Source organism: Penaeus chinensis, chromosome 34 (assembly GCF_019202785.1).
Source record: "Penaeus chinensis breed Huanghai No. 1 chromosome 34, ASM1920278v2, whole genome shotgun sequence".
NCBI lineage: Eukaryota > Metazoa > Arthropoda > Malacostraca > Decapoda > Penaeidae > Penaeus > Penaeus chinensis.
This window is the reverse complement of record NC_061852.1, coordinates 32,836,487-32,841,486: the sequence shown is the minus strand read 5'-3', so window position 1 is coordinate 32,841,486 and position 5,000 is coordinate 32,836,487. Positions and strand designations below refer to the sequence as shown.

General features: G+C 45.1%; 1 protein-coding gene across 1 annotated transcript in view; it reads left to right on the top strand.

Annotated features, from left to right (window-relative positions):
- LOC125043744 (achaete-scute complex protein T5-like) overlaps nucleotides 1-5,000 on the top strand; it is a 7,411-nt gene that overhangs the window by 1,609 nt on the left and 802 nt on the right. Inside the window, exons 2-3 of the mRNA XM_047640001.1 lie at nucleotides 2,666-3,124; nucleotides 3,794-5,000. The exon at nucleotides 3,794-5,000 is cut by the window's right edge and continues 802 nt beyond it. The gene's annotated coding sequence lies outside the window, so the exon portion shown is untranslated. The remainder of the gene's footprint in view (nucleotides 1-2,665; nucleotides 3,125-3,793) is intronic.

Genomic DNA, 5,000 nt, shown 5'->3' with positions numbered 1-5,000 from the left:
GGAGAAAAGTACTGATCCACCAAAGAAAGAAGTAAGAAGATATAGTTCATAAAACAAGGATTCTCTACGACTCCTACATCTCGGTTTCCCTCGATCTCGCGTATCACACTCGTAGCCTCAAGGGTTCTCAACAGAACGAGGTTGAGGGTGATGGGGTCACACTAGACGCGGGCTCTAGCAACGGTTCCTCTTTGTGTGTGTTCGGTCCCGCCCGCCCAGGTTTCGATGCCCGACCCGTGGGCCAACATATGTGCACATAAATTCTGCTCCCGTTTCTTACCCCAAAACGATTGTTTATTCGAGCGCGCGTGGGAAAGTTTTTGCGCCAATATCCCGGGCGAGTCAGCTTTGTCCTATTTCTTTGCTTCTTTTTTATCTGGGCCGAAGGATGGTGATCCTTTTTACTCGTCATTGGGAAAGTATAGCGACTTTTCGAACTCGTATGCAAATAGCATTTTTTCTCATTTTTGTAAGAAGATGGATATACAGCCGTCTTTTTCTTTGGGTCTGTGATCGTAAATTTCGAGCGCTCGTTAAGCTTTCAGCAGCAGGTATTCAGGGCGCAGGGAAGCCGCAGTTCCGTCTGTGTCCTGGTGTGTGTGCGGTGGCTTCTGTCCTCGAAACCACTTGCACTTTCATAATTACTTTCTCCATGACTAAGCTTTTACTATTTAGTGCTCCTATTCAGATGCTGCTGCTTCTACTACTACTACTACTACTACTACTACTACTACTACTACTACTACTACTACTACTACTACTACTACTACTACTACTACTTCTACTACTACTACTTCTACTACTACTTCTACTACTACTTCTACTACTACTTCTACTACTACTTCTACTACTACTTCTACTACTACTTCTACTACTACTACTACTACTACTACTACTACTACTACTACTACTACTACTACTACTACTACCACTTCTACTACTACTACTGCTACTATTTCTAATATTCTTTCTTAAGATACCGTAGCTAACAATTTTTAGACTATTTGCTATTTCTTCTTTGCTTCGCCAAACGATCCAAGCAGAGCGCTTCTGATTGGCCCGAACCCCCTGCCTCGGCGTCCCCAGCACGGGCGAACGGCACGCGTATTCACTCCCCCCCCCCCCTCCCGCCTCACTCCAACTCCCACCCCATTAGCCTTCGCTCCCCCCTCCCCCCCTCATCCCGCGCGGCGCCCACCCCACCCGCCGCCCGTGTCATCTCTGGCGGCGACGGAAGGCGGGAGAACCAGATTCATCACGTATTTGCAGATCCTTCTTACGTTTTTTGTTAAATTATTCTTGTGGATTTCATTGCTCTTAACTTAACGTTTGCAGCTTAGTCTCTCGTGATAAGTCTTCGTTATGCAGACTCCATTTTTGGAATACGACGTCTTGAGGCGTAAGGATACAGCACCCAGAGGGAAATACAACTGCCTTCACTCGCTTTCCCCCGGCCCGGCGAGGACGTGCGTAGCCGAGTATTTCCCTCCCGCGTCGTCTCGGGCAAGCAAACCTCGGCTCTCTCGCGGCTCGGCGGGGACGGGTAGGAAAAGTAGAAATCCCTGGCACACCGACGGGAAATTTATTTACGGGGCAGCTATATCACAGATCATTTGATTTCTGTATCACGAGATTGTCCGAAATAAGTCATAAAAGGATCGGGATCCATGGGCCGCACAATGACTTGCGATAATAAAAGGAAAAAGGAATGTATATCAGAGAAAGGGAAGTCGTGGGCGCAGGGGTTCGGACACAGGGGCGAAGTAGTGCAGTGGTCCGTATCCCGCCGGACTCTTGCTTTTGTCCTGCTTCCCGCCACCAGAGATACGATAATCTGTAGAATTTTCTCTCACTTTTTCCTGATTTTATCTTGTGCGTCTTGTCCCCGCAGCCTCCTCGTTAATAGACACTTACTCTGAGATTCAGCAATATCAATCTGGCCAAAGAATTCGTCGTGGTAATAAATCAGGGATGAGAAAAGTGAATCCGTGATCCGAGTACTCGTGAGCAACCAACCTCCTCCCCCTCCACGGCTGTACTTTCCACCCCCCCTATTCCCCTACCTTCCTCCTCCTCCACCTCCTCCTCCTCCTCACTCCTCCCCTCCGTCCCTCGCCCTAACCCGGCCCTATGGACACGTTTGTGCTGCTGTAGAGGAAGCGGAGATTAGATCTGATATGGATTTATGCTCGGGTGCATTTATGGCGAATTCTGATAAATGACGCCACTGATGACGTGATAATAACTGCGGACGGCCGCTCGAGGATTATTACCTGATCGGCATTGGAGTCTCCGAGGGAATATTTGGAGAGAGCGTCGTTTTCCCAACAGGCGCGAAATTAATGCTCTCGCCAACTTGTCTTTTGAAAAACTGGAAAATATAATTCTGTCCATTGAATGCCGCTATTGAAACGGGCCACGCTTTGGAGAAATTCAATTCAGTGCTGTCTAGACGGGCGGATAAGTTTTTTTTTTTTCTTCTTTTTTCTTTTTTATCTGATATTCTGATGTTGAAGGGGCAGAGGAATTAATTTAGGAATCACATACTGAATAACATGTATGCAAAGGGTAAATCTGCTAGTAAATTTTAAGGTTGTTGAATAGCATATATCCTACTAAATGGTATGTTACTGGAATTCTAATGTTCCTTCTCTCTCTTCCACAGGTCCTACAAGGGAAAGAATCTAGTCATGCTTGTCTATCATCATGTACTGCTGGTCAACTTCTCCAGTCCATCTTCTACCAAGTCCAGGAGACCTTCTGAGGACACAGTCTCCAAACTTTAAAGTCTTTAAGTCCTCATAACTTTGGAGCTTTATATCTTAAACTTTCAAGAACAAGGCGTGTATTTTACTATAGCTTCTCAAGTTCTACTGACTCGCTTCGTGAATGTCGCCCACCAAGAAGATTCTAAGAATCCAAGGAAAGCCGATCTCCCTGCCTCGTCCGCCGACCGAGTCTTCCTGGCGCACGAACAGGCTGTGCGGAGGGTCCAGCGCCAGGAGTACAGCCGACCACCGCCCTTTCCGAAGAGCCTGCCGTGTTCGAGTCCGAGGACGCTGCCGTCTCGCAAGAAGAGGAAGGCAGAAAGGGGCTGCCCACTTTCTAATGCTAATAATAATCGGTAAGTTCCACAGTGAAAAGGAACCACTGCTTCCTACCTCCTTTGGTGAATGGCCGAGTGAATTGCTCATGGGCTTTTGAGTACCTCGAGTTCCCATGGTTAACATTTGTAATGCAGCCAGCTCGTTTACATCCACATTCTGCTTTAAAGAATCCAAAATGAAAAAAAAAGAGAAAGAAGGGGAAAGGAATTCATTATTCATCATTTTCATTCAGTATAGGAAGCACGTAAATCTTTTGTTGTCCGGGAAGGTACTCCGTATGTACTGAACTCTGAGAGTAACTCATAATAGCAGCAGCACAGAGCACTTCACGAAGTCCAGTGATGTTGTAACCGTCATCGCTTATCTGACGTCACTGTGCCTGATGCTCCTGGATCAGCTCCAGAACATTTTCCCGTGACTGACATTTCGTGATTTGTGCGGCTGTAATTGTGCGTGACATAATGAAGGCGATTCCTAGTCCCTTCCCAGCCCGGGTTACTAGTTTTAGGGTTACCCCTGAGAATGTGAAAGTGAAAGAGGCTTGTGTGCCAGATATTGGAAGAGAGAATGTAATTCGTTAAATAAGAGTACTGAGCACTAACATAATCGAAATCGAAAGAAAGTAAAATTTCTTTTGTAAATTGTATAACTGTATATACTAACCTAGTCTTTTCCGTCATTTGCAGATATCGTGCAGTTCCACAACGGACTTAACCCCAGGAATAAGGAAGGCTATAGCGAAGAAAGAGGCGGTAAATGGAGAAGAGTTAGAAGAGCAACGTGATACAAAGAAAAATCCGGTCGACCAACCATAAAGCAAGTGAACAAAAGAAAAAAAAGGTATAACAGCCAACAACGGACAGGCACTGGGGGACCGCTGTAGCTACAAGTCTCCCGTTGTCTCATTGGTGTCTTGAAGTTGTAGATTCACAAGTCTCCTATTAGTATTGTAAATCCCTAGCAGACTCACTTCAAAAGAAGCATGACAAGATAAAAAGATGGGAAGATACAGTTCATATATATTTTTTTCTCTTTGGTGGGGAAGGAATTATCTGCATTACTGTACTTTTTTTCTATATTTTTTTTTTGGTTTTGTGAATGTCTAGTCAAAAGTGCAGCAGAGCCTAAATAAGACATTTTATACTTTCGCCAAAGTTTGCCCTGTGTTTGGCTGGCGTCGCCGCATCTAGACCCCAGAGAAGTTTCGCTTGTACTTCAAAACAAATTGCGCGCGCGTGTGTGTGTGTGTGTGTGTGTGTGTGTGTGTGTGTGTGTGTGTGTGTGTGTGTGTGTGTGTGTGTGTGTGTGTGTGTGCATGTGCGTGTGTGTGCGTGTGCGTGTGCGTGTGCGTGCGTGTGCGTGTGTGCGTGTCCGCGTGCGTGCGCGCTTGTGATTACTCATATTTTCATATATATGTATAGAACAATAACACGTGCTCATTAGATGGTCACAAAGGCATAGCTTATATGTGCATTTCATATGGACTGTGCATATATCATTGTATCATTACACTATTTGGAATGCCAGTTCTACACTCCTGTCTCGTCATTATAAAGACGTCAAAGCTTACTTCACGAAACTCGACTCTGGTGTCAAGATGGCTTTCGCCAAGATAATAATCTCGTAAAACTCAAATGCTCAGCGAGTTGTTTACGATTATTTTGCTATGTTTTGTGTTCTACATGTAAAACCAAAATGCTAACAGTATCTTAACTATAAAGACATATTTTAACCCTTTGATTCCTTCATGGTGATTCTCAAGTATATTATATGATTCAGTATAGTTACTAAAACCAATATATTACGAGCTTCCTAACTAATGCAGCTTAAAGCACGCCCGCTGCAAAGTGCGTGGCGTGCAGTCCACTTAATGCTGCATTTAGCTTAACTGCG